The 10,981-nt window shown below is 39.1% G+C and overlaps 1 non-coding gene across 1 annotated transcript; it reads left to right on the top strand.

The window, feature by feature from the left end:
* The first annotated feature begins 10,877 nt into the window (after positions 1-10,877).
* On the top strand, positions 10,878-10,981 carry LOC148572142 (small nucleolar RNA R71). Its single transcript, XR_015908344.1, has one exon. It is a non-coding gene; the product is annotated as a small nucleolar RNA R71 (small nucleolar RNA).

Below are 10,981 nucleotides of genomic sequence, written 5' to 3'. Positions count from 1 at the left end.
TAGTGTCAATGGCTATCAAATTGACCACTAAGCGTTCCCGAATCATCAAATCCATTAGACCCAATGACTCAAGTTTACCCAATTTCCTTTGCCTAGGCCAAGAGTAAAGAAAACTACTCCATAATCAAAGGAAACATTTCATCAAACACATGGTAAGCATTAATAAAAGACCTATTCAAATTGCAATTAAATTAGAACTAACAAGTACCCACTAACAATTGTCAACATACAATCACTCAAACAACACAATTAATCATGGAAATCATCAATGCAACAATAACAAATCAAGATCCACAAGATTCATGAAATGGGTATAAGATGACAAACAACAAGAACACATAAAACTAACACAAGATCTAACTAAAATTATACTAGAGAATTCAAATTAAACAATTAAAACTAGTAATTAACAAGATCCAATTCAGAATTCAACAAGGGAAGATCAAATTAAAGCTAGATCTAGAGAGGAATAAGGGTTTCTCTCTCTAGAAGAACAAAAACCAAAAAAACTAGCTAAAAATTATGTCTAAGTGTAAAAATGATTGATCCCCCCCCCCTTTTCCCTAGTATCCTTGGGTCTTTTCCATGCAGAACCAGCTTGAATTTGGGCCTGATGAGTCTCAGAAATCGCTAGGCACGATTTCCTTTAATGAGGTCATGTGCAGCTTGCCGCACGTACGCGCCATGCGTGCGTGCGCGCCGATTTCTTTTGTGATTCACGCGTGCGCGCCATGTGCGCATGCGCGTCGCTGGAATTTCTCTAATCTGCATGGATGCGTCCATCCATGCGCACCACTTCCAGCTGTCTTCATCCACGCGTGCGTGCGAGGTGCGCGTGCGCGCCCATTCTGAAGTTTTCAAAATCCAAATCTTCATGTTCCTTCCTCTTATGCATGCTTTCTTTCTCTCTTCTAAGCCATTCTTGCCCTATAAATTCTGAAATCACTCAACAAACATGTCACGGCATTGAATGGTAATAAAAGAGGATCAAAATATAGCAATTTTAAGACAAAAGAAGCATGTTTTTCATCATGGAGCAATATTAGGAAGGGAACACAAAATCATGCAATTCTTGTGGATAAGTGTGAAAAATATTGACAAAAACCCCCAAATTCTACACAATATAAACCACAAAATTGGGGTTTATCAAATATCCCCACACTTAAACCAAGCATGTCCTCATGCTTAAAATAAAAAGACCAAAGATCATGGTAAGAAAGGGTTTATGAAGTGCAAACTACCTAAGTGAATGCATGCAACTAATGTAAAAGCATCTATCTACTTGGTCAAGGGTAAATCTATCCTCCAAGAACACATATGAGCATACAGGGTGGAAGTGATATGTAGTTCATAAATCCTACCAATTCGAAAATCACTATAAAGTGCATATAACTTACTAGATGAACGCTTGTGAAAGCCGGGAACAAGGAGTTGAGCATCGAACCCTCACCGGAAGTGTATCCGCTCTATTCGCTCGAGTGTATAGGGTTCGTCACTCAATTCCTCTCCTAATCATGCTTTCCAAGATTTGTCTTTTATCTAACAATCAACAATTACTTTATGCATGCTTACAAATATCATGAGGTCTTATTCATAGGTTGTAATGGGGCTAGGGTGAAGGTAGGGATGTATATGGTCAAGTGAGCTTATTGAATCCTTGATTAACCTAAGATCCTACTAGACACATAGAACAACCTATACAACTATAATATGATACCTAGCTACCCATAGGTTTCACTTTTTTTTCTTTTGCATACTCATGCATTCTTTTCAATTCACATCCCATATGCATTGTTATTATTACTTTGTCTTGGGGTATTTTTGTTCCCTTTCATTGCTTTCTCTTTTTATTTTTTATTTTTTATTTTTTTTATTTTATTTTACTTTTTTTCTTTGGTCCCCTTTTTCTTGGAGTTTCATGTACAAAAATTTCAATGCATACGGTTCAATCATTCAATACATGAGTATGTTCCCAAATCTCAGAATTTTCAATTACAATTATAATACACCTCTTTACATCTACCCAAGTTCCCAAGTACACCCTCTCTTTTGAATGATACACACCTCCACTTACCTAAACTAATCAAGGATCCAACTCTAGGGACATCCATTGTTTTCACTTAGGGTTGTTGATGTGCTCTACTTAGAACAAAAAGGGTTTATCATGGGCTCAAAATTGGTTAGCAATGGCAGATAAAAGGGTTAAGGCCGTTTGGGAAAAGTGACTATTGAAATGTGATGCGCATAAACTTGTTATGCTACGATTTAGGAAATTGCACGATCGGCAAAATTCCTTCCGGCAAGTACACCGGTTATCGTCAAGTAAAAACTCACAATAGAGTGAGGTCGAATCCCACAAGGATTGGTTGAGTGAGCAATTCGGATTAAAAGTGTGTTCTAGTTGAGCGGAATCAAGATTTAGATGAGAATTGCGGAATGTAAAATTGGCGGGAAACGTAAATGACAAGAAATTTAAATGGTGGAATCTTAAATTGCATGAATTAAAGAGCAGAAGCTAAATTGCTGAAATTAAAAGGGAATGGGGGTGATTGCATGAATTGAGTTGCAGAATGTAAAGAGAAAGTGGAAATCAGAAATGGGGAATTCATTGGGTTATAGGAGATATTGAGATCTCCGAATCAAAACATGTTTATCTCTTCCTCAACCAATGCGTTCATTGAATTTTGCTTGGCAATCTTATATGATTGGATCCCAATCCCTTGGCTCACCAATTCTCTCTAAAAACAAACAAATTCCCAATCCCTTGGTTTAAATGTTCATAAGAAGAGATGATGCTCGATCACTGATTTTACCACACAGTTTCATGAACCACAATTTGGTAGGATTACATGTCACAATATCCATCCAAACCCCAATCCAATTCACTGTGAGAAAGCTTCTCTAGCATGAATCCTCCATTCCTTTCCCAAGGTTCCGAAGGATTCCAATTATGGGTAGTTTCTTTCCCAAGACAACTACCCAATGGAATTAGATCGAGAAGCTTTCTAACAAAATTCAAGAGAAAAGATTGAAGAAGAAGATAAACTATTATTGATTCATTGAATTACAATAGAGCTCCCTAACCCAATGAAAGGGGGTTTAGTGAGTCATAGCTCTGAATTCAATTACAAAGATATGAAAACTAGCCAAAATGAAAAGGTAAAAGTTCTTCCTAACTTAAATTCTATCCTATTTATACACTTTCTATATTGAGCTTCTGTTGTGTTTCTTGGGCTTTGAGGCCTCTCTCTGCTTTCCTTTTGCCTTGGGTTTATGATCCATAATCTTGATGAGGCTGCTGTTCCAAATTCTGTAACATTCATTGAGCCAACTTAGTGATAATCAAATAATGACACATGACTCATCAAATTGAAATTTCAGACTCATCAATCCTTCAGGCCCAATCCCATAAACCATGATATTCAATTGGGTTTCATACTAGAGTAAGTTTAAGTTAATGTTTGTGCTCAAATACTAACTTAAACTGCAATATTTTTGGCCCAGAAACCTTTTCCAAGAGTGGCGTTTAAGTTGCAGTTTAAGCTTAAACTGCAGCTTAAACGCCAGACACTTCCAGTGATGCCTTTTGTGGAAGCACGTTTAAGCTTCAGTTTAAAGCTAAACTGAAGCTTAAACGTGGAAATGGAAGAAGGCAGCCCTGGAGGGTAACGTAGTCGAACACGTTTAAGCTTCAGTTTAAGGTTAAACTGAAGCTTAAACGTGGAGATAGGAAAGGCAGCCCTGGAGGTCGAACACGTTTAAGCTCCAGTTTAAGGTTAAACTGGAGCTTAAACGTGGAAGCTGAGAAAGGTAGTCCTGGAGGTGTCGAACACGTTTAAGCTCCAGTTTAAGGTTAAACTGGAGCTTAAACGTGGAAATGGAGAAAGCAACCCTGGAGGAGAAAACTTGGTCGAACACGTTTAAGCTCCAGTTTAAGGTTAAACTGGAGCTTAAACGTGGGAATGGCTCCCTGGTGCATTTCCCATTTCTGGCGTTTAACCTCCAGTTTAAGGTTAAACTGGAGGTTAAACGTGGAAATGCTTCCTGAGTGGAATTCTCATTCTGGCGTTTAACCTCCAGTTTAAGGTTAAACTGGAGGTTAAACTTCAGTTTCAGCATTTTTTAACCTTCATGATTCTGGCGTTTAAGCTCCAGTTTAGGCTTAAACTGGAACTTAAACGCCATTTCCAGCATTATATGGCTTGGTAGTTTAAGTTCCAGTTTAAGCTTAAACTGGAACTTAAACTCCACATGTGATATTCAAGCTTCCTTTATTGATTTTGTTGCTTCCTTGCCTAGCCTCTTCTTTCCTGAAATCATCCAAACAATTTCATCAAAGTCTTGCAAAATTTCATGAGAATTCTTCCATTCATAGCATTCAAGTAATATAACTAAAACTCATGGAATTTGCATCAAAATCATACTGTTTGGATGGTTCATTGCTTTGTTATTCATTTAGCCATTCTTGGTTACTTTAAGCTCAAGAAAATGCATAAAACAACTAAAACTAACAGAAAAATGCTAGTGAAACTAGCCTAAGATGCCTTGGCATCACAACACCAAACTTAATACTTGCTTGTCCCTAAGCAAGTCCTGAGTTATTTGAGAAGAAAGTATGAAACAGAAAGCAATTATATTGGCTATATTAGCAAGCATTTGAAGTTCATCAGAAGGGTTTTATGCAGAAAGTTGCAGCATCACTTTTTCATTCTTATCAGGTAAGATTATCACTTTTTCATTGCATCCATCAAACACTGCTATGGCCTCTTGTTATTCTTATGTCCTTGGCACTTTTCTCTTCTTTGTTTTTCTTTTCTTTTTCTTAGAGCTCCTTTGCTCCTTGTTTGCTTGGTGTCATGTGTTGCACAAGCCTTTGGCATTTTCTTTTTCTTATCAGTGCACTACACATATCCACTCCAGGCATTTTAGTTCACATTTCTTCTTGAGACATTGGTGCCCAGCACCTCTTTGTGTGACTAAATGTTTTGTATTTAGGTTGCTCTTGATAATGGACTTTTGGTTGATAATCCCGGGTTAGTTAACCCAAGTTACCAAGTGTTGAAACACTCCTCAGAACCTATTCATCCAAGCATATCCTTAATACATAAACACCACAGGCATTTGTCTCAGAAGTTCAAACCATTGGTGCCTAGCTTATTTTCTCAATTTTTTTGCTTTTTGGTTGCCCTTTTTCAGTGGCTTTTTCTTCTTCTTTTTCTTTCTTTTTCATGGCCAAAGACATTTATTCATCAAGATCCATAGACAGTTTTCAATTTCTACAAAAAATGATAATTCTACACTCTATTTCCAGTGATCTGACTAAACAATCAAGCATGCATACCACCACTTAATTCTACTTGATTTGTCACTAATTGAGCCAAGTTACTTTTGTTCAAACTTTTCTTTTATTTTTGGAAACAGAACAAGCATGGCAAGCACTTGTTTAAGAAGGTGAAGTTATATCCAAACATTTAGGCATTCACTTTATTCAAAGCAATAAACAGACAAACATACTAGAGACTTCACATTCCAGAAAGATTCAACATTTACAGTTTAAACCAGAACAAGCATGCTTTTGTTTGCCCTTTTTAAAGAATTATCAAGGAACAACACCACCTTGTGAAATTTCTTGTTTTCTCTTTGTTGCCAGGAAACAATTTGATTTCTCCTTCTTCTCCTAATTGTTGCTTCATGCTTTAAGATCCTTGTTTCCTTTCCTGCAAAGAGTGATGAAGTTGCTTGCTTCTCAAGCACTTGAGTGGTTAGCTCAACTATGTGTGGGTAAGTCTCTGAGTCTTAAGTTGGTATGTGAACACCAAACTTAGTCTCCCACTTACTTCTCTGTTCTTTGAATCTTTGAGTTCTCTTTGGAATGAAGTTGCTGTTAAGGGTTTTAAGCATTTTTGTGACTGCTTAGAATGGTTGTTCCTTTCATATAATTCAAAGGTTGTTGTGTACAGTTGATCTTTGTGGTGGAACACCAAACTTAGAGTCACACATTCCCCTTTGAATTATTGATCCACGAATTCATTGTTTGGTGTGAAACACCAAACTTAATTCTTTGCAATGCACAGAAACTACTTCACCCTTTTTATTGAAACAAATAAAAGAAACAGCAAAAGGGTATTACCTCAGGTTGGGTTGCCTCCCAACAAGCGCTTCTTTAACGTCATTAGCTTGACGGTCAACTTCCTCAGTTGAGGTGATATTTAACCTTGTCCTTCTCCTCCACATCTCCCAAGTAATGTTTGAGTCTTTGACCGTTCACAATGAAGGTTCGTTGTGACTTTTCTTCCATGATTTCTACTTGTCCATATTGGGAGACCTTGGTGACAAGGAATGGTCCAGACCACCTTGATTTTAGCTTCCCTGGAAATAGCTTCAGCCTAGAATTGTAAAGCAATACTTTTTGTCCTTCTTCAAATTTCCTTGGGGCTATGTTGCTGTCATGCTTCTTCTTTGCTCTTTCTTTATAAATTTTGGCATTCTCATAAGCTTCAGCTCTGAATTCTTCCAACTCTTGAATTTGCAACATCCTTCTTTCTCCAGCAGCTTTGCTGTCCAAGTTCAAAAGTTTCAAGGCCCAGTATGCCTTGTGCTCCAACTCCAGTGGCAAATGGCAAGCTTTTCCATATACTAGTTGGTAAGGAGACATTCCAATTGGTGTTTTGAAAGCTGTCCTATATGCCCAAAGAGCATCATCTAGCTTAATCGACCAGTCCTTCCTTGAAGTTCCCACAGTCTTTTCCAGGATTCTTTTGAGTTCTCTGTTAGATATTTCGGCTTGCCCACTTGTCTGTGGATGGTATGGTGTGGCTACCTTGTGTTTGACTCCATATTTTAGAAGCAATGCCTCTAGTGGTTTGTTGCAGAAGTGGCTTCCTCCATCACTGATGATTGCTCTTGGAACCCCAAAACGGCAAAAAATGTGTTTTCTGAGGAAGTTCATGACTACCTTATTATCATTGGTTGGAGTTGCTATTGCTTCAACCCATTTGGAGACATAGTCTACTGCCACAAGAATGTAATTATTTGAGTATGAGGAGGGAAAGGGTCCCATGAAATCTATCCCCCATACATCAAACAATTCAAGTTCCAGAATGAATTGTTGTGGCATTTCATTTCTTCTTGGCAGGTTCCCCGCTTTCTGGCATTCATGGCAGTGCTTCACTAGTTCCTTTGCATCTTTGAAGATAGTGGGCCAATAAAAACCACACTGCAACACCTTAGCTGCTGTTCTTTCTCCTGCAAAATGTCCTCCATAAGTGGAGCCATGGCAGTCCCATAAGACTTCCCTTCCTTCTTCCTCTGATATGCATCTTCTGAGTATGCCATCTGAACATTTTTTGAACAAGTATGGTTCGTCCCAGATGAAGTATTTGGCATCATTTACCAATTTCTTCCTTTGATGCTTGTTAAATTCCAACGGCAAACTCCCAGTGGCCTTGAAGTTTGCTATGTCTGCAAACCAGGGTGCCTTGTGAATTACCATGAGTTGTTCATCAGGAAAGCACTCATTTATATGTGTGCTTTGTGCGCTTCCTTCTTCACATGGTATCCTTGATAAATGGTCTGCCACCTTGTTCTCTACACCCTTCTTGTCTTTGATTTCAATGTCAAATTCCTGCAACAAAAGAACCCATCTAATAAGTCTTGGTTTGGATTCTTGTTTAGCAAGTAAGTATTTTAAAGCTGAATGATCAGTGAAGACAATGACTTTAGATCCAATGAGATAGGATCTAAATTTGTCAAATGCAAAGACTATTGCCAAGAGTTCTTTTTCAGTGGTTGTGTAATTCCTTTGGTTATCATTCAAGACTTTACTGGCATAATAAATCACATGTACCAAATTGTCTATCCTTTGTCCTAACACTGCCCCAATAGCAAGGTCTGATGCATCACACATCAGTTCAAAAGGTAAGTTCCAATCAGGTGGGGCAATGATAGGTGCAGAGGAAAGTTTTTGCTTCAAAAGTTCATAGGCTAGCATGCAATTTTTATCAAATACAAAGGGTGTATCAGAGACAAGCAAGTTACTCAAAGGTTTGGCTATTTTAGAAAAGTCTCTAATAAACCTTCTGTAAAAACCAGCGTGACCCAAAAAACTCCTAACTGCCTTGACATTACTTGGTGGAGGTAGTTTTTCAATGAGTTCCACCTTAGCTCTGTCCACCTCAATGCCTCTATTAGAGATTTTGTGGCCAAGGACTATTCCTTCTGTGACCATGAAATGACACTTTTCCCAGTTTAATACTAGGTTAGTCTCTTGGCACCTCTTAAGCACCAAGGCAAGGTGGTGTAGGCAGCTAGGAAAAGAATCTCCAAACACAGAAAAATCATCCATGAAGACCTCAATAAATTTTTCAATCATGTCCGAAAAGATGGACAGCATGCATCTTTGGAAAGTGGCAGGTGCATTGCACAATCCAAAGGGCATGCGTCTATAAGCAAAAACTCCATATGGACAAACAAATGATGTTTTCTCTTGATCTCTAGGATCAACTACTATCTGATTATAGCCTGAGTATCCATCCAAAAAGCAATAGTAAGCATGTCCTGCAAGCCTTTCAAGCATCTGATCCATGAATGGGAGTGGGAAATGATCTTTTCTGGTGGCTTCATTGAGCTTCCTGTAGTCTATGCACATCCTCCACCCAGTGACAGTTCTTGTGGGTATGAGTTCGTTCCTCTCATTTGGCACCACAGTTATGCCACCTTTCTTGGGAACTACATGGATGGGACTAACCCATGGGCTATCAGAAATGGGGTAGATTACCCCTGCCTGCCATAACTTCATGACCTCCTTTTGTACCACTTCTTTCATGACGGGATTCAATCTTCTCTGAGATTGGATGGAGGGTCTAGCATCCTCTTCTAACAAGATTTTATGCATGCATATGGATGAACTTATCCCCTTCAAATCAGCTAGGGTCCATCCAATGGCATCTTGATGAGTTTGTAGCACCTTGATCAATTCTTCTTCCTGTTCTTGACTCAGGGCAGAGCTAATGATAACAGGATGACTCTCATCACTACCTAAGTATGCATACTTGAGATTAGGGGGCAATGCTTTGAGCTCAGGTTTTGGTGCTTCCTTCTCTTCTTTCACTATCTCTGGCATGCTTGGCATGGTTGTTTCAGCAGCCTTGATGTCACTAACTTCTATGTCCTTGGTGAACTCCTCCTCTGCCACTTCCTTTGTTGTTTCCTCAAAGGTTTCTTGTACTGCAATGTCCACTACATCCACCCTCATGCATTCCCTTAGTGATTCTGATGGATAGCTCATTGCCTTGAATACGTTAAACACCAATTTCTCATCATGTAGTCTAAGAGTGAGTTCACCCTTTTGTACATCTATGATGGCTCCAGCAGTAGCCAGGAAGGGTCTTCCCAGAATTATTGAAGCTTTGGCTTCTTCCTCCATATCTAACACCACAAAATCAGTAGGAAATATAAAATCTCCCACTTTCACCAACAAATCCTCAACTATCCCATGAGGGAATTTAAAAGTTCGATCTGCCAATTGGAGGGCCATTCTTGTTGGTTTGGCTTCCTCAATCTTCATTCTTCTCATCATTGTTAGAGACATCAAATTGATACTGGCCCCTAAGTCACACAAAGCCTTCTCCACCATGACTTCTCCTATGATGCAGGGGATTTGGAAACTGCCTGGATCCTTCAATTTCTGAGGCAATTTGTGCTGGATGATGGCACTGCATTCTTCAGTTAACAACACAGTTTCCTCGTTTCTCCAGCTTCTTTTCTTGGTCATTAATTCCTTTAAGAATTTTGCATAGAGTGGCATTTGCTCTATTGCCTCAGCAAACGGAATGTTGATTTGAAGCTTCTTGAAAATCTCCAAGAACCTGGAGAATTGGCCATCCTTTTCACTTTTCATCAAACGTTGAGGATATGGTGCTTTAGGTGTATAAGACTTCAGGACCTCTTTTTCTTTTTCTTTTGCTGCAGACGATGTAAAAGATTGTCCTTGTTCCTTATCTCTCACATTTTCCTTTGCTTCATCCTCTGTGGTTTCCTTTGAGATCTCCTTTAGATTTTTCCCACTTCTGAGGGTTATGGCCTTACATTCTTCCCTTGCAATAGCCTTGGCAGCATGAGAAACGCTTGTCCCAGGGGTTTGCTTAGACAAATACACAATTTGATTTTCTAGCTTCTGGATGGCAGCTCCTTGGTTTTGCAGGTTAGAATTTACTTCTTCCTTAAAAGCTTTCAATTCGGTTATGTCTTGACTCATGGTTGCAAGCATTCCTTCTATCCTGTTTAATTGATCTTGAAATTGTTGGTTCGGGTTAGGTTGGGTAGGTTGATTATTTTGGCCATGATATGGTGGTTGAGAGTAAGTGTTTTGTGTGGCTTGGTATGATCTTTGGTTGGAGTTTTGGTATGTGGACTTGTTATGTTGGTTTTGCTGGTTTCCCCACCCAAAGTTTGGGTGGTTTTTCCAGCCTGGGTTGTAAGTGTTGGAATGTGGATCATATGGTTGCCTTTGTTGATTTCCTACATAATTGGCCTCTTCCCAATCACCTCCTTCAGTACTTTCTTCCTCTTGATCTTGTGTGTGTATTGCAGCCACTTGTTTTGTTTCTAATTTCCTGGTGAGCTCTGCTAATTGCTTGGCAAACACCTTGTTTTGGGCTAGAATTGTATCAACATGGTTCAGCTCCATGACTCCCTTAGTGTTGTGTCTCTCTGATGCATAGTAGTACTCATTCTCAGCCACTGTCTCAATCACTTCAATGGCTTCTTCCACAGTCTTTTTCCTGTTCAATGAACCTCCTGATGAATGGTCTACAGCCTTCCTTGATTCATAAGACAGTCCATCATAGAAAATATGCAATTGCACCCAGTCATGGAACATGTCTGGTGGGCATTTCCTTGTCAAATCCTTGAATCTCTCCCATGCCTCGTAGAGAGTTTCACCATCTTGTTGTCTAAAAGTCTGAACCTCAGATCGAAGCCT

Source organism: Arachis ipaensis, chromosome B3 (assembly GCF_059453495.1).
Source record: "Arachis ipaensis isolate K30076 ecotype BB chromosome B3, ASM5945349v1, whole genome shotgun sequence".
NCBI classification, from domain to species: Eukaryota; Viridiplantae; Streptophyta; class Magnoliopsida; order Fabales; family Fabaceae; genus Arachis; species Arachis ipaensis.
Note: the sequence above shows the minus strand (reverse complement) of the source record. Positions and strands in the feature narration are given on the sequence as shown.